General features: G+C 40.2%; 1 protein-coding gene across 3 annotated transcripts in view; it reads right to left on the bottom strand.

The window, feature by feature from the left end:
- Window positions 1-19274, bottom strand: part of LOC120501440 (follicle-stimulating hormone receptor) — an 81318-nt gene that overhangs the window by 52986 nt on the left and 9058 nt on the right. The window contains exon 1 of one of the 3 annotated variants that reach the window (XM_039707705.1): window positions 5634-5762. The exons of the other annotated variants lie outside the window; for them this stretch is intronic. The gene's annotated coding sequence lies outside the window, so the exon portion shown is untranslated. Of the gene's footprint in view, window positions 1-5633; window positions 5763-19274 lie in introns of those variants that run through there. 3 annotated transcript variants of the gene reach the window in all.

The following is a 19274-nucleotide window of genomic DNA, read 5'->3' as shown; positions in this document are numbered from 1 at the left end:
GAAGTGGAGATGAATTTTTTTCTGCATTACCATGGAAGTCTTTTTTCCAGTAAATAAATCTGCCAGACCACCCCTGATTTTCATAATCTCAGAACTGGTTTTGCATGGCTGTTTGAGATCACCTTTCAGCTCATATGCTGTCTCATTGTAAGGTCTGCAGGAGGACAGAAATGGGAACTCAGCCTGCTATTACCTGCTGTGCAGTCCTGCAAATTTTAACACAATGCCTCAAAATAGAGACTTACTTCCTTACCATTCACATAAAGCATTCATGCAATCCTCATCTATGTTTTATTTCAGATGATTAGCCGAGAATTTTCATAGGAGATTATCACATTTAAATCAAAATTTTAGGGGAAAAAGCCTATTATTCTGTCAGAGTACCAATGTGACAAGTTCACATTTTTTAATTGTAGGTCTTTAATAGAATCTACCCCCTCATGAGTTAATATTTACTCAAGAAGGAAAAAGTCAATGCACACCTCACCTAGTTCCAGAGATGTCATAGTGATTACACCAGGAGTGAACTTGGTCCCACACTTTTTTTAAACATTGAAATTTATGGTATTCTCAGTTGTGAAAGACGATGAAGTCAATTTGGTATTTCATTATTCTTGTACTATCGTTAATGTAAATCAGAAAGAGCTTCAACACACTGTCACACAAGAATTACAGTATTGAGATCATTATGCAAATGTTAGAAGGATAAAAGAGCTTCCAGAAAAGGCCTAACCTGGATTAGGCAATTTGTAAAACCCGACTGAAAACGGGGCTGGTGTAATGCATGCAAAGCTGTGGCTGTGCTTTCAGAGTGGATGGGTACAATGGATCCTTGCAGAACACCCAGCAGGCTTAGTGCTACAAAGCTGAACCATCAGGAAACCCTTTAACTTTGATCTGCTTTGAAATCTCTCTCAAACTCTGCTTTGTAGAAATGCACGCCTAATTTCTGAGCCCTAAAAAAAGGGCTTTGTCTGAAAAGCCAGCTATCATTTTTTTATGGCAATGTGCTAAAATGAATCCTCTATCTGCAGGCACAGGTCATCAGGACATTTGCAATTTTTAATTAAACACTGGCCTATGCTGTGCTGCGCCACAACAAGAAATTACAGTCTGATACAGAAACTAATGAAAAGAAAGGATCCTCATTCATAGATGGGGTTACTGATATGAGAAAAGCCACACATGCATAAAACTAAAAATCAGACCTTGCATTTCTTTGTTGAAGATCCTGATATCCTGTGCTAATAAGGTGCCAGAATTCAGGATTCATGTGTCTAATGCCCTGAAGCAGTTAAAACAGAATTGAAGTTTAATAGCTGAAATCTCATATTCCACTTAAAAAAAATTAAGGTTAATTGTTTTTAAACATCTCTATGTGAGCAACAGAAAGTCAGACTTAAAGGCATAACAGTGAAAATTAGAATTAGCTACTCATTGCATTATCAACTGTATAATGAATAGAATCTATTATAACTAGCCAAATTCTCTAGTGTCAATAAATCTCACCAATTAGTCTCCAAGAATCAATCTGTACTTAACATGAGATATTGGCTGTTCAGTACCAATTCTTTTTGAGGTACATGGAAAAAATAAATGGAAAGCATTTCCTAGGTTTTGTTTCTTGCTCTATTTTAGGGTCAAATAAATGAATACAGCCCATCTTTGCTCAAGTATGTTTCATGTCAAGAGAAGCAAGTAAAGACAAACTTCCTTTAAAAAATGTGTACTTAAGACAGAGATGCAGTGTTTGATCCTAAAAATTTATGTTGGCACTTAGGTACCAGCAAGGAAAGCATTGAAAGGCCTAAACATTCAGTAAATAATGTGAAATTGAAAACCCAAAGCCAGATGCCCAACACAAGGCATGAGAAAGTCCCAAAAAGGACTCCACTGTTGGAGAAACCAAAAACTTAACTGAGGACACAGGAGGAAGCACGGAAAAGGAAACAAATCCCAGATGGTCACATGGTTGTCCTACATTGTGTGAAGACAGTATACATAACTGGAAATAGAAAAATGGCAATATTAACTACTGTTATTCACTATGTAAGAGGATAGATTTATGTCTGGCCCATTGCTTCAATATCCCTGATATCCAAGAGAGCTTTCTAAATCCTGACTTAAATATCTGTTGAAAGAGAGTCTTGAGGAGTTTATTGGTAGGGACTGAAGCTATCTGCTCCAGTTTTACAATCACACTAATACTTTCTATATTTCTCTGAACTGAACACACAAAATTCCCACTGCTTTTTTCCATTTCTCATTTTCATTTGTTTTACATATCTCTATTGTATAATTTTCATTTGTCCCATGAATGAGTGTGAATAAACTCCTCTATTATGAAGCTACTAAACAAATTTTACAACTTAAAGCTAGACCTGTCAAGATGAGGACAGAACTATCTCCTATAGATTTGTTTATTTATACAGGACATTTAAACCTGATGTTTAAAGCAGTCACATCTTGGTTAATATGAAGCCACTGACAAAGATGATTTGCACTTTATACCATTATGAACAACAAACAATAGAAATGCATCTTTTTTCTGTATGGCTGTGTCCAGGATCACAGAAATATCACACTGACAAATTAATCTCAAAGCCTATAGAGGACATGATGCAAAGAACAGAAATTAGCAGATACTGCTAAAATGTTCTGGAATAACCCTCTAACATTTCCAGTTATGAAGAGATTTATTGATCTTTTCTTAAAATAGAGTCTTCTTCAGCTGAAGTAGTTCAGACAGGGACAGCATAAGAGACAAAGGAAAAAAAATCTTCAGAAAAATTAATGTTCTCTCATGCAGCCCCACATGATTCCAGTGATAGAAAGGAGATAGACCTCTTCATGAAAGTATGGTGGACTGGATGTCATTTTTCAAATATCTGATGCTCAAGATATGGGTGATTCAAAAGGCTTGTTAAATTAGAAGATAAAAAAAGTGGACCTATACAGGTAATTTCTGCTAATTTTCTCTGAAAAAAAGGGCAAAGGAAACCTGTGGAGTAAAGCCAATATAGCTACACTGTGTTTCCGAGGTTAGCCATTTGTGTTCAGAATGGTGCACTTTACATATTCATCAAAAGAATTCTCAGACCCTGGTCCCACAGCTTTTTCTAGAACAATTAATATAGTGCTCTTTGGCACAAATTTTCCACTAGAACTTGCTCCCACACTGCTTTTGTGTCCCCTCCTCCCATCTCCCTTCCTTGGCAAAGACCTCCCCCTGCCACTGGCAATAACCTTGCACAACAAAGAACTGCACTGATTGTCAGAAATTAGACTGGTTAAAAAAAATAAAATAATTTCTGCATCATAAAGCCTGGCTGAATTTAGGTCTTTCAAAACACTCGTTAAAACACATTTCTTAGATCTACTTAAGTCACACACAGTTAATCAGAAAAGTGTGTGCATTGTAGAATTATCTTCTCTGCCTCATGTAAATTGCAAATTCTTGATGTTAAAATGAACTATATCAAGCAGATACTATAAACTTTATAACTTAAAGACTAAAGGAAAATAAAATAAAAAGCCAAAAAGATTCAGTGACCATAATGCTAAATCACCAACTTTGGTTGCAAAGAAATAAATGTGATAGGATTTTGAAGAACATTTTTACTTTAATCTCTGAGCTAATAGACTGATGCTATCACCTTCTAATCCTCTGCAGCAATGTGCATTTTGTCAAACAAAGATTTACAGTGAAATTTAATTTACTCTCTGTAATTCTTTTTGGTTGTTTCTTTGTTGTCTCTTTGTTTTTTCTTCTTGCTTTGGAGGTTCCTGCACAAGCAACAGATGAATTTTTGCTTTACATCAGGGGGAAGGCATAATGATTCTAGGACCTATTTAACGTGCTCTTGATTAAATGCACAAATCAACAAGATCCTGCATTCTGGTGAGGTGTTTTTTTTTTTCTGTTTTTGCTTGATTAGTCAATACAACAGTGAAGGACTATTTTGCTTTTCATGCTGTAATAGGAGACAAATAGATACTGCAGACCACATCCCAGATGGTGTAAATCAATTGATCTGTGTCACTTTGGCCCTAAACTTCTGTCCTAATTCTTACCAGAGTGAATAATGAGATTCCTTAGAGCTGAACGTGATTTAATTTAAATTTATGAAGAACATTTGTAAGCCTCCAGCTCACTGAAATGGGTTCACACTGTCATATGACTTCACTGTGACTAAGGCCTGGTTCCAGTGAACCTCTCACTGGGAAGGGGCATATGTAGATATATATGAACATTAAAGTATTTCTCCTACTCAGTTTCATAGGTGGAAAATCTCTGGAATCTATTAACTAGGTTGTAGGTGCTTTCAGACAAAGCTATCTTTTCCCTTTCCTAACAGCAGGCAAAGAGAAGTACAAAAGTCATAAATTGGATGCTAAACATCAGGCTTCAAAACTCATCAAGCTAAATGCAAAAAGCTTGGGTTTATTTGCTTTTTGGTTTTAAAGTCTTTAGAGTGCATTAATATCATGCTGCTAAGCTATTTTCAACACTCATGAGGCTTTAATTTAAGAATGGGAAAAGATTTGTATTAGTCACCTCAATTCCATGGGACCCTGAAGCAGGGACTTTATAAAGCTGAGTAAAGCAGGATCATGAGGAATGGCACAGGCTGTCACAACAAAAACATCTCCCACCTTCCTGCTGACCCATCTTTTCAGAAAGATATAGCATTATCTTAAGAGAAACCCAAAGCAGGGACTTTGTAAAGCTGAGTAAAGCAGGATCATGAGGAATGGCACAGGCTGTCACAACAAAAACATCTCCCACCTTCCTGCTGACCCATCTTTTCAGAAAGATATAGCATTATCTTAAGAGAAACCCAAAGCCACTGGAATATTTCTCTAATAATCACTATTCATGTAACTACAGATTCATTTAAAAGAGTGGACCCTGATAGCTCAGGCACACTTGAATAATGGAGGAAGAGCTTTGCAATTCATTTGCTCAACTGAGACATGATCCATGGATTTGAGTGTCTGAGAGGCCCTACTTCATACACATGTAAATGGATTTATGAAAGAAAGAGCATAATCCCTTGCTAACATGCACAATCTGGACTGAAGCATCTGATCACTGCATCCACCTAATGTGCTTAAGCCAGCTCCCCATCCCTTTTAAATGCTTGAGAAAGAAGTTATCTAGACAGTGCAGCTGGTTTATTCCTCTTGTGGGATAATAAAAGCTGGTAAAGGTGAGTATTCAAAGGAAAATCTAGGAAATGCACATTTGATGAAGAAGAGAGAAAATGTAGTGTTAATCTGGGAGAGAAAGTGTCCTCCTTTCAGGAAGGCTAGTTGGGAATCTCTTCAGGTCTGGGAGTGATGTAAAGGGCATCTATGAGAAAGAAAATATTTTGGTTTGTGAGCTATTAAATATAGTACAGACAAAGTAAATACAATTAGAACTATGTTGATAAAATTATTAGTGATATTCATCTGCTTTGCAGGTCTGAATCTAAAAGGAACAAGTGCAGCAGCTGATGAAAAATCACCTCTTAATCTTTATCTGTGTCTTCCCATAAAAATCAATTTCCTTTTCTTTTTGGAATTAGATTAAAAGGATAATTAATAGCACTGATTGCATTCATATTCTAAATTTAGTTAACACTTACCCAGTGTAATAATGCCCCCAGCCACAAAGAGCTGCAGCGAAGCATTTCAAGATCACACCCCCCAATGCCCTGTAGGCTTTTCACTTGCAGAGCGCCCACAACACCATAGCATGGATAACAACATGCCTGTTTTCTCAGCAGAGCTGTGATGCTGCTCCCACAGGCACACAGCAGATTTGCTGTGGGATTTGTTTTTCCCCGAGGACCTTGCTTAGGTCAGCTAATTAATTGCCCACAGTGCCCAGAGGCAGCTAACAGCTGATAAGGAGAGATAAGGAAATAGAAAACTATTGAGAAAAAGAAACCAAAACAAAACCAAAACAAAAAAACCCAACAAAACAACCAAGCATCTAAAAGACTGTAAAAGTGGTCAAGCAATGGGCTTGTAAAGCTTACTCTCCCTCCTCCCTGAGTTAGTTTTCCAAAGCCATGCATGTTTAGTCTCAGCACTGATAGCTTTTCATTTCTGGACAAAGCACCCTCTGTCCTCAGTAGCGCTGCCTCATCCCCCCACGCTGGAGCAGATAGCTTCCTTCTGAGGTCACACGTGCAGCCAGTTAAAAATAAAGCTCCAAGATGCTTTTAAATAGCTCTGCTTGACTAGGGTGGGAGGAATCTGGATATGGAGGAACAGAAATAAAAAGGGGAGATGGCAAAACTCCCAATTAGAAAAAGGAATGCAACACCAAGACTTTTACTCGTTCTGAGATATTCAATGGTCTACACTTATTGTAGTTATTTCAGTGTATTTATGTTGGGTTGATTTACACTGAGACAAAACTGGAGATGCACAAGAGTTGTGATTATTCAGACCAGCTGCCTGTGTGTGTTAACTGATTTTGTAAAGTCCCTGACAACAAATTCTGTTGAAGATTTAGGCGCAAATAGCAGTAGCTGCACAATGGCATCAGGTAAAGCAGGCAAAGCAATGCTGTCTTGGCAGGAAGGATCTCCTCCCTGCTTTAAGCTTACCCAGAGCTGTGGCAAAGCAAAGCTGGAGCTCTGGATTCCTCTACAGTACATGCACACACAGAGAAAAAGGGTTTGCTGCTGACAACAAATTGCAACAAACCTCTTTAGGCTTCTGAGCAGAATCACAGTTATCATGTTCGCATCTGGGAAGAGTTTAACTGCTTGGAATGAGTTACCACAAAAAAGGCCAGCAGTAAGCTTGAAAGAACAGTTAAAATTGCTTCTATTAGTGTCAAAAGCATGCTGTGAAAAGTGTTCTGTGCAAGATAAATAACACAAGTGAATGAAGTTATCCCATCATGGTTACAGAGAGCCAGGAAATAGTGATTGCTTTATTTTTACAAATAGCTATACTTTTATTAGTATTGATTATCCTGTAAGACACTGTGCTACTTTTAGAAGAGCACATCCTTGTTCCTCACAGCTTACTCACAGGGGCCTTTGAGAAATGTACAGCATGTGATGAATGTACAGCTTCCTTAAAACCTGACCTTGATATCTGCAACCATCTTTATGGTGAGGAGGAGCCATTAAAAATTCATTCACTCTGAGCAACATTCTTGGTGTTACATCTATTTATACTAATAGCTCTAAATTAATATCTCTGCATATTTCCCTAACAAAAGGAGCATTGTACAAATTCTGGGTATTTTGTTCTTGCAAAAAAGAATGTTTCACTTTGTGTTCTTTCCCATGGGCAACTTGTCAAGGCAAATACGGTTCTGGAAAATGTCCACAGTCCAATCAGATGGGAAGCTTTTTAGGTATTGTCTTCACAACTTTCCTCCCCTCTTTTGCTTCAGTGCAAGAATAGCCATCCTGCTCACACACAGCCAGTCACTTAGAGTCTTCCTGTCCCAAGAATGAGTCAAAAAAGATCTTACTTCACAGCAGGGAGAGAACTGGGGTTTGTTCATTGTCTGAGGTCGTACCTGAAAGGTGACAAGTGTTCTTTGTGTGTAGTGTTTCTGCCTCTAAGACTTGGGGACTTTCTATGTTGGCAGGCCCACTATACATGATGTTATTTTTATGGACTGAGACAAATGCTCCAGGGACAAAATCCCTTCAGTTCTGTGTTGGGTGCCTTAGGGAAGGTAAAAGAGAAAAGGAAGCTTTTCTGCAGAGCTTCTTGCTGAACCATCACTGGATAGCAAAACACCAAATTAATTATTTGTAACTGTGTCACTTTGTCTTGATAAATTCATTAGAAATAGCTAGAGTGTTCTTTATCTTTCCCATCCATATCTTCATAGGCATTATACCGATGGTGCTTCATGGGACACAGCTGAAATATCCCAGAATATTAATGAAATAAAAAGAAAGACACTCACTGTTACATTCCCCACTTAGCACACAGTCTAATAAGTAACACGGTCCCCACCAAATATTTGGATTAATTTGGATACATGCAAAGGCTTGTTTGAAGTTGTAATGAGATATCAGATACTCCCAGTGCCAGAGCAGTCAGACACCATTTAAGAAACAGCACTGAGAGACTCGAGTGTACTCCTCTTTCCTATCTGAATATAAGCTTTGCAAAAGTAAATATTCTCTCTGCTATCTACAACGTGCTGTATTTTCCAAAGAGCAGCGTGAGTGTCAAACACAACTAACTCAACTGGAATTTTTGGAAAAACAGCCTCTCTGGAAGGAGGGGTCCCAGAGGCAAACAGCACCTACTCTGCTCTTCCCAGGGCACCAGCCAGACTTGTGCTGACACAGCTGTCCTGAAGTACAGAAATGTACTGAGCCTGTGCCCCGTGCTCCTGCTTTTCTGGCACCATGCAAGTGGAGAGTTTACTTCTTTTTAACTACTGATGCACACATTTAAATTTTAAATGCTCAAGTTTTGAAATAACACTGAAAGTAACAAAGTGAAAAAAATCCCAAACTTTGGTCACTCCAGCACTATGTAAAAAAGGAAATCTCCTCTGGTCATACCTTCCTCTAATCTGAATGTCTCTGCTGAATCTTTCAGGGAGTGGCTCTTGGAATTGCTGCTGATTGTAGAAGGGGGTGAGCCACAAAGCACACTGAGAATGGGAGTACCCATGATTAAAGCCAGCAATGGGTTCCTGTAATTGTAAAAGAGTTCACAGACCTCACAATTTAATGCACTTTGCACATTTTATTCAAGTCCTGTAAAAATTCCTGTTCACTGCCATTGCTCACCACACACTCCCATATCACTGCTCCTCTTCCCAGTTACAGAGCTCCCATGTCAAGAGCTTTTCTCAGCTCCTGTCTTGGAGATTGCTGAGGGAAACAATCACAGGGGTATCAGATGCAGGTGCCTGGACTCTTCCAATATTGTCCTGCACTCTCCTGAGAGTATCTCTTCTGTCTCATAGTCTTTCTCTGTTATTGAGGTCCCTTCCCCATAGACATCACCAATTTGATAGGGAATGAAAAAGCAAGGAATTGTCCTTACTTCTCCTTGTACAAAACAAAATAAATGAATAGATTTTCCTATTATTTTAGCAGGAATTACCTTGCCACTGCAAAAAGCTGAATTTATCTATCTACCTTCCATTAGCCATGGATTTATTTTCACATATTAAAATGATGTTCCTGACTAAATATAGCATGGCAGCTAGTGTGCCACTATCCTTAAAAATACTAGCTGTACTATTTCCTTTAAGGCTGACAGGTCTCTTCTCAATAATACACAGGACAAAGCCTTCACTGTTGTCAAGCATGGATCTTTATTGTATTTGAAAGTGAGTAGTTTTGTTTCAGAAAGAGGCCAGCTTGACCACACTGGCAACTGAAATGCTAGGTTGTGTTCAGAATAAAGATGTGTTTCCTGCTTTCACCTTCAGACTGCTTCTCAGACATGAACCCTCCACAGAGCACTTAAAAATAATAAACATACATGGTCCTCCTAAAAAGGGTGATAGAAGAGTGAAATAGAGATGGGAGAAACTTAATCTGTTCATGCCACAGCTGCAGATTATGGAAGACCTCTAAGAAAGAGTTTAGCAGTTATGCCTGGGAAAATATATTCTTTGCAACATCTAACCTCAGAGGATGAGACTTCTGCCCCCTTCCTACACACCCTTCCATCATATTTCTTGATTTGACTGTGACATCAGCTCTCTAAATGACTGTGATAGGCATCTCCTTGCATAAAACTGGGTAAAAAAAGGCATGTGGATGTGGTACTTGCTGATAGGATTTAATGCTTTCAGCACCTCATTCAGACTCCTATTTCATTGCACAGAACTGGCTGCACAAGACACTACCAAAAATAAATGTGACAAGAACGGTTCAGCATTCCTTAATAATGGAAATATTAAAAGAATATTTCAGCTTGCCACAATTTCTTTTCCTAGGTAATTTTGATAATCTTTGTAAAATCAGGCCAATTTAACTGCCAGTGCAAAGTCTCAAGTTGTCCCTTACTCTTCTCCCAGGCCTTCTTTGGGAGGTGGACTAGAAGGCGAATTGAGGCTCATAATATTCTAAATGCTTAAGGGTTTTGTGTCACTTGTTTGCTGCATTCTTTTTAAAAAACGTTCCTCTCCCTTCTCTACTGTAAAAACAGAGGGTGGAGTTCTGATCCCTTGCATCTCAAAAAGTGTATTTGAGTATTGGGAAAGGTAAAGAGGAGGACACTAATGCTGATTAAAGACATGATGTGACTTTTATAAGAGGAATAACCAATTTGACTTTTTGGCATGGAAAGCTTAAAGGGATTCTAGAAGTCCACAGAAGTCCTGGAGAGGGTGGGCAAGGACTGATGCTTCAACACAAATTCCAGGCAACCCCCTGGGCTGGAACTGTTTGGACATTGGAGGAGTATTGTGTTAATGTATCTTGAATGCGTGTCTGATTCTTGAGTGACCCTTAGCAGCTCTTAAGACTCCCTGTTGTGCATTGGATGCTTGATTCACTTACAGCCACAGCTGATATTGCAGAGAGAGAGCAGGCAAAGGAAAGGGTCCCTTCCTACAGGAGGAAAAACTTACCATATCTGCCTTTGCTGGGCTGTAACCCTGCCTGGACCCAGGGACAAGGAAGTGGAAACTGGGAATAGCATGGCCTTAGCTGGAGCTGATGGGTCAAATTTGAGTTGCTGACCCCTTGCAGAAGATGCTTTTTGAGCTATGCAAGATCTCTGTGAAGATTTTGAAGATCACATTGTAAACAAGCTGTGGGGAGTTTCTTTCTTATTGCATCTGAACAACTGTGGTTTTGCTTAAATGTTGTTTATAGCAAGTATTCCATCAATAATCTACCTGTGGCTCCCAAGTCAAAACAAAGATATCTTCCTAATGCACTACATAAGGCATTTCTAACCTACAAAGATATATTCAGCAGCACTGACTCCATCTTGCTGTGCCCATATTGATTCTGAAGTAAAGCCCAGTGTTTTCAAAGCCAGACCAAGGCTTCAGAGGATATTACTCTATATTACCTTGTGCCTGTTTCCTTCATGACAATATCAAGGCTTATGTTTTGCCTGATTGATTCCAGCTGATAGCTCTGACAGGCTGCAAAAGAAATTGCAGGCTTTAGACTGTGAGGATGACCAAGCAGATCTCAGCATGAATTAGGAACTGACTATGAGGGGTTTTTTTTACTGTGGAAAGAATACATTCCAGCAGCAAACACTGAAAGATGCAGTAGGCACAATATATAGTCCCGGCACAAGCAGGGCATTCAGAGAACTTTGAACCAGCCAAATAATTTGAAGGTTAAATATTTAAATAATTGTGTTAAACTAGGGGAAAGCCCAATAGCATCACTAACAAAATGCACCCACAGTAAATAAAATACCATGAAGTCACTAAATGCTGATCTTTGCCCAGAAACTAAAAGTCGGCTTGGTGCTGAAAAGTGTCTGTCTCCTTAAGGTTCTTCTTTTAATCTGTTTAGAATAATAAGGGCTTCATTCTATTTATCTAAGTCTGAATAAAGGTATTTATTTTTAGAGAACTATCAGCCCATAGACAAACATGTGCTTCCCAGGAAACGCAGGGGAAAGATTTCCTCTGCTGACCCTTAGTTTAGGGACATGGTGACTTCCATGAGCTCCAAGATGGCAAGACTGAGTGCATTTAAGCAAATAATTTTTTTTCTAGCATAAAGGTAGTGCTTTGATTTAAGACAACAGAGAACAATACACAGCTGGCTACCTTTTGAACAAAAACCTGCATGAAAAAGAGTCAGGTAAACTTTCCTGAGTTCACTTCATATATCAGAAAAAGAAATCTAAACGTCCCTGCTTGCACTGGAGGTGTGAAACAAAATGCTTTTTTTCTCAGAGAGAAACAGAGAACCAAAAAAATTGAAACAGAACAGAACTCTGCTTGAAAACAAAGTGAAAATAAATCAGCAGTGAATGGATTAGCTTCAGATCAGACTGCCTGGAGCAGCCTGATCTGGAACAGCAGAGCACTCAGGGCTTGTGTTTTTTAAATTAGTTTTAATAAATAGAATCAATAGCTCAGATTATGAAGAAGAACAAAAGCACAGATCAAATCGATCAAGGCTGTTGCTTATCATTATAAGCCAAGGGGTGTCTTCTCTTGTCTGAATGTGATAAGATGGCAAAAGAATCCACTTGCAGCTTTTCAGTATCTCTCCCAGAACAGCTGTACACAGAGCTGGATACTGAAAATACTCCAGGTTATCCAAACATAAACACAGACTCCCTTTCCTTTTCCCCAGAAGGAAAAAAAAAAACAACCCAAAATAATAAATAAAACCCAAAAATAATATTTTTTTCGTGAAGATAAATGCAGGAATTTACAGGGAGGACAGAACTAAATAGATAAGAAAGCACCAAGTATCCTGCATTATATATGGGATTTAATGCTCAGGTGAAGATATTCTTGGTCAGATCACTGGAAAAGTCTATTTCCATGGAGTAGGTTAGGAAAGGGTGTTGGGGAACACTCAGAAGTTCTCTCCAACCCCAGTGCTCAACTAAGGGTTATCTACTGGAGGGGAACAAGGGAGGTGAATTAACTTCAATCAGGCTTTGGGCAATGGGAGGGGATAGGTGCACACAGGCACCTTGTTTTCTCCATTATCTTTTTTGTTTGTTTTGTTGCATTCTTTTTTTTCCAAAGGGACTTTGCTCCTGGGAAGCTGCAGTGTCTTACTGATGGGAGGACCTGGTCACTGAGGAGCTCCCCTTTCATCACAGGGATTTCATCCTGAACACCCCGAGCATCTGCTCTGAGGAATAAGTGCCACATAGAAAATTAAAACAATTAAACAACCCCAGTCCCCTTTTCTTTCCCTCCAATGAAACTTTTTGTTAAATTTAAGCCAAATACAAACTAGCAGTTCTGAATTTATTTTATCAAATATAGTAAAACTGAAGAGGTTTTTGGTACACTATGGTATAACACCCTAGATGTGTGAGAACAATGCAAGGTGCTGATAACCTCTGCTAACTCCCATTCATCCTCAGGCTGAAAAACTGGCATCAGTTATGTGGGATTTGTGCTCATGAATAGCACATAAGAGTCTTTTTCATTGTTGTGGTTGAATTATAGATAAACAGCAGAAGAGGAATAGTAATCTTGTAATAATAGAATATATGACAGATGTACTACTGAAAGTCATTCGCATGCTTCAGTGGTGAACGTGGTTCAAAGCCTATCTGGAATAGACTTCCATCTTGCTAATAAATATTCAGAGACTTTATAGTCTTCAAGGACATAATATTGAACATCTGACAGAAAATTCAGTGTAGATCCATGAACATTTTTTATTACATTTCGATTGGAAGTAGATTACTTAATGTTTATAGCAAGCAGCGCCTTTGCCAGAAGACACAGAACTTTCCTGGCCAAAGTACACAGTGGTTAACTTCAAGTCCAACAAAATAAACAAAATACCAATTATGATTCAAGCGTAGTGTAATTTATTTTCTATTCAGTGAGGAAGAATTGATTTTCCCAGCAGTGTCACTTACACTGTAATGATTATTGCACATAAGGCAACTTAAGAAAATGATGGAAAAACAAATTAGATGGGCTGCAGATCATTGGCTTATCTTGGCTGCTCACCTTGAAGAGAGAGTTAGGGAAACATAAGATACAGTACTGGACGTCAGGGTGCTTGAAACCCCTGCTCTCCTTCCACCTCCTTGATATCTCATATTAAAATTAAAAAAAAAACCCAACCAAAAAAACAAACCAACATTTCCAGCAGGGATGAAACAGCATATCTTGCCAGTCTGAGGGCATCTGCTAAATTAAAAACAATGATAACTTGCTGTGACAGAAGGTAATTAAAGGGTATAAGTTGTATAAGAACTTGGCTATTTCTAATGCTCTCATTTTATTCTAAACATCCATTCATGAGTCACATGAGAAAAACATTGCCACAACTCCTTGGCTTCTGCTAGCTGACACTTCAGTGCTGATGACCAAGTGCTAAGGCAATGCAGTAAAAGACTGGGCCCAATATTATGACACAATCCACGGGAAATCAATAGGAATTCTGTCACTGATTTTTCAATATGTATTGGACAGACAATTTATTGCATGCAGAAACCTGAATAATGGGAATAGAGGTTAACCAATCAGTGGTGCAGTGATAATCTCTTTATGCTGAGATGGAATTGTCCCAATCAGAGTTTCTAACAAAAAATGATTTGGCCTCACATTCTTCTCTGGCGACATCCACAATCAGCCAACATTCTGTACATTAAGTGCTGCACATCTTATCTAGGTGATAGAATTTGCTGCAAAAGGCTTGGTTAACCATGTTTGGTTTAGCTTAAGGGCAAGAAAAAATGACAGTCAGCATCAACCACTGAACCAGAAATGTCCCTGTGAAGTTTCACACTTACCCTTCAAGAATCATTACGTGTTCCTTCACATTTATTTCAAAGGTCTGCAACATTACTCTAATTGTAGCTTCTTTGCAGAATCTCCTATCTTTTTCCTCTGTTTTACATGGCAAAAAGTCTTTTAAGTTTCAAAGACAAGTTGGCCTTGCAAAAAAATGTGAGAATGCATGGATTTTGTAGCTGATTACTTTGTCAAGAAAATGTGCTGCTAATTTATACCCCTTGACCTGTTGGGTTAGATTCCGTGCTTGTTATTTCAGCCCTTTTGATTATTTCACCTCAATAGCCAACTACTTTTTTTTTTTTTTTTTTTGTGTGACATTCATATCTATTCTTGCAAATAGATTGTTCAAAGAGTAGGTATGATCGCAGCCATTCTCTCTCACTTTCTCAGATTAAGAAATGCCTCTGGCAATGAGAAAATGAACATTTGCTCTGAGTTTGACAGTTGTAAAGGATGTTTATTTCCCAGGGTTTTGTTTACAAGGCTGCATTGTTTCAAAGAATATTCTCTGCTTTTGGACTCCCTCTCCAGCTCCTTTCCCAGCTCCACTGCCCTTCTCTGGAGTCTCTCCACCCGCTCAATGTCTCCGTGTAGTGAGGGGCCCAGAACTGGACACAACACTGGAGCTGTGGTCTCACCAGTGCCCAGTACAGTGGGACAGTCACTGCCCTGGTCCTGCTGGCCACACTCTTGCTGATCCAGGCCAGGATGCCACTGGCCTTCTTGGCCACCTGGGCACACGCTGGCTCAGGTTCAATGCTGCCAGAAAAGGACTCCTTGGGTCCTTTTCTGCTGGGCAGCTTTCCAGCCACTCTGCCCTCAGTCCTTTCCATGGGGTTGTTGTGGTCTAAGAGCAGAACCAGCACCTGGTCTTGCTGAACCTCATAGTGGGTCTCAGCCCACCTATCCTGCCTGTACAGATCCCTCTGCAGAGCTTCCTGCCCTCCGGCAGATCAACGCTCCCACCCAGCTTGGTTTTCTGCAATTGAGGATGCCCTTGATACCCTCATCCAGATAATCAATAAAGATATTGACCAGGAGTGGCCCAGTACTGAGCCCTGGGTGACATTACTAGGCACCTTGGGCATGGCACTGTTCATCACCACTCCCAGGCCCGGCCATCCAGCCAGTTCTTAACCCAGCCAAGAGTGCACCCGTCCAAGCTGGGGGCTGACAGCTTTTCCAGAAGAATGCTGTGGGACACAACATTACAGACTGTACTGAAGTCCAGGCAGACTATATCCACAGGCTTTCCACTAGGGATGAGGGTCACCTGGTCATAAACAGCCAGGCTGGTCACAGGACATGCCTTTCCTAAACCCCTGCTGACTGGGCCCGATTCCTTAGTTATCCTGTATGTGCTCGCACTGTGAGCACTTGTGATCACACTCAAGGTGAGCTCTTCCACAACCTTCCCTGGCACCAAGATCAGGTTGACAGGCCTGTAGTTTCCCGGATGCTCCTTCCAGCTCTTCTTGTGGATGGATGTGACATTGTCCAACCTCCAGCTGTCTGGGACTTCCCTGGTTAAGCAGTACTGATGGTAAATGAGGGAGAGTGGCTTAGTGAGCCCTTCCACCAGCTCCCTTGGTGTCTTTGGGTGAATCACAGCTGGTGCCATAGACTTGTGAGTTTTCAGGTGGCCCAGCATATCACTAATTACTTCCTCCTGAATTACAGGGGGTCTATTTTCTCGCCACCCCAGTCTACAGCTCAGGGGGCTGGTTACCCTGAGGAAAACTGGTCTTACTGTCAAAGAGGCAAAAAAGAAATTGAGTATCACAGCCTCTTCTTCATCCTATATAGGAAGCATTGAAAATATAGAAAACCACAAACAAAATATTTTCTGCCTTTGCTTATGCTTTTTGATTTCCCTATCTCCTTCACTCAAGGGTAATCTTCCAAGGCACACAGATGTTTTAGGTGATTATCCTTTATCTAGCAGAAGTAGCCTCTCTGTGAGTATTGCTATTTCAGCATGGAGATAGCGGGGAATGATTAGTGATTGGTTTGACACTGTTCTCTTTCTGGGCAGTATTTTCCATCACCTCTTGTTCCATAAGGTCAACAAGGGCAAAGACCATTCAGATGACTATGCAAGCTAGGCATAGCTTGGAAAGCATGTTCCTAGGCAGGCTGGCAGAGGAAACATGAGCAGTAGCTTCTATTAGGCAGCTGCTGAAATACAGATACTGAGGCTGGAAAAAGACCTTTCACTAGGAAGGAACTCAAAGCCATGGAAACTCCCACACTGATGCTATACTAGCTGTTGAGGGTGAAATTTAGACCTCCACATAGCCTGGGTGCACCTTTTTCCTTTTTTGGGCCATTTTTAGAAAAGCAGTTGGCATCTTATTGAAGCCCAAGGTTTCTGGGACTTTTGGGCTTCTACGATTGAGAACCATCCTGAATCTCTTGAGGTCAGACTAACAAAATCCTGAGTGTTGCTATGCAACATGGGCTGAAGCCCAAAACCGTTCATAAAAGTAGGATACCAGCATGTGGTGTTTTACGGAAATCTATAAACTCCTTTACACAATGGGCATTATAAAGATGTACTCTAGCTGGCAAGTCAGGCTAATAAAAATAGCAGTCTGCTACCCCACCAGATCAGAGGTTAACAAGCTTTCTGTGGAATGCAGAAAATCTTCAAGGAGACGTAAGCAGGAACTTCTGAGGCACCCCTTGCCTCATTGACCGTTTCAGCTGATAACCACCGCGTGTGCTCAGCCTGGAGGACACCAAAGAGATGAATCCACACCTAGGACCAAGGCCGGCTCCTGGCAGCCTGACACCGAGGGCGAAAAAAAGGCAAAGTCTTTCAAAGCCTTGAACAAAGACCCAGACTCCCTGATTTCCAGTGTCGCCAGAGTGTCTCTTCCAGACAGCATTCACGCCTCTCACCAGACAAACAAAATGGAAAAGCCAGAGCTGGTACTGGACCACAGCCCTGAGGCTACAAGCTGTCCCCACCAGATCAGGGCATGAGTACATGCAAGGGAATGGGAATCAATCCACTCCTCAGTGAGAACTTCATGGAAACTGCTGGCTCCTTGTCCAGCCTGTACAGTGCTCTGTTAAGCTCAGCATGGACATGCTCCAATTTCTAGGGTAAAGCGTTCAAAAGCCAACATGATTTCTGGGGTGTGGGTCCAGGCAGCGTGCTCAGCCACACTGATATAACACAGCAATAACATGTAGAGAAATGAAGGAAGTCAAAGAAGTATTGTTTGTTTGTTTGTTATGTGAATACTGTAAACATATACTAAAAAATTCCTGTAGATGCAACATTCATGCATTTTTGGAGATCTTTAGCTAAGGAGAAATATACAGAGAGCAATTAAACTCATAAAAGGGTGAAAACCTTCCAATTAGTGCTCCATAGGCAGCCCTACTGACCATAACGGAGCCAACCGTTAGCCATAATTGAAATACTCACAAAATCTCCACCTCAGCTGTCTTTAAATTACAGACTGTAACACTGCTGTGAAATGCTGCTCTTCTAATACAGTGACAGAAACTGATACAAGAAAAGTACCGAAAGGAAGAAAGTAGAAAAGGTGATGATGCAGATGTATCAAGTCAGTAAAAATGCATTTGAGAGAAAAAGGCCTGAAACTTTACACCTCACTTGACATTAAAAATTAGTAGAGATATAATTTTCTCTGCTCAAAAATAGTTATAAGAAAGAAATACAAAAATGCAAGAGGTATTTTTTTTTTGTTCACTATTTGGAAAAGGGAAACATTTTGCCATAGGAAAACAGTCTGGTGAATAAGGTGAGCTTAAGCCTCTGCGTTATATCCTGTAATCTTGGGAAATTGCTCATCTCTTGCAACCCATAGCTTTGCAGTTACTGTAATGGATAAAATTACATTTACATACTTATACTTACCAGGAATATTGTGAAATCTGTTAAGATAGAGAACTTTGTGAGCCCTAAGACAGCTTTATCAATTCCATGTGGCCTATTAAAACAATTAAGATCTCCCCTAATAATTTAAAACAAGTGCAATCTTTTAAAAAATTATTTCATTTGCGTGTTCAACACCCATTTTATTTTTCCCCACAGTGGTTTCCTGCCTACTGCAATGGCACAAAGTCCTGAATCTGCAAATCAGTGCAGACAGGTACGTTTGCACTTGTGATTTGTCCCACTGGGAAGCAGCGGAGCAGCCTGGGCAAGCAATTAGGATGTGTATGAATGCCTGTGGAATCAGACCCTGGATTTTCTTGTAGGGTATTCCCTCACAGGGGCCACTAATGCTGATTTCAAAGGACTGGAGAATGAGGTCGGGGCTTCATCAGTCATGGCAACAATATACTGCAGATAGGAAATTGCAGCTCGTGGGATTCGGATGCAGCGAGTATTTCCCCAAACCAGTAATTCCGCCTAGAAAGTTTTCTGCCAAGACAGTTCTTGGTCTTCTGTCATTTCCTAGCACAGCCTGTGCTGCTTTTATGACTCTTCACTTGCCAAAAATGAAAAGCAAAAATTTCCATAGCAGCACTTTTGGCCAAAGAAAACTCTGGGGACAAGAGAAGTTTTTCAGCATCAACCCCACTGTCTTTCCATGGGTTTATAGCCCCTCTACTTATACCTTCCTTGCTCAGAAATTTATGCGTGTCTACAAATATTCTTGCTGGGAGACTGGACTCCAAGGAAAGACTCTTCAGAATTGATTGCTTCCCAGTAGTTACCAAGAAGGAAAAAATGGATTTGGCTGATGGTGTTTTTTTTTTTTAAAGCTGCGAGAGACTGGAGATGCCAGAGGAAGCAGCACAGGTGGAGACAGATGTGCTTTCTTAACTCAGTGAATGTCTGTGGCTCTCACAGGCATGAATGTTT

This window comes from Passer montanus, unplaced genomic scaffold, assembly GCF_014805655.1.
Source record: "Passer montanus isolate IOZ18808 unplaced genomic scaffold, ASM1480565v1 scaffold2, whole genome shotgun sequence".
NCBI classification, from domain to species: Eukaryota; Metazoa; Chordata; class Aves; order Passeriformes; family Passeridae; genus Passer; species Passer montanus.
The sequence above is the reverse complement of the archived record's forward strand: the minus strand, read 5'-3'. Positions and strand labels throughout refer to the sequence as shown.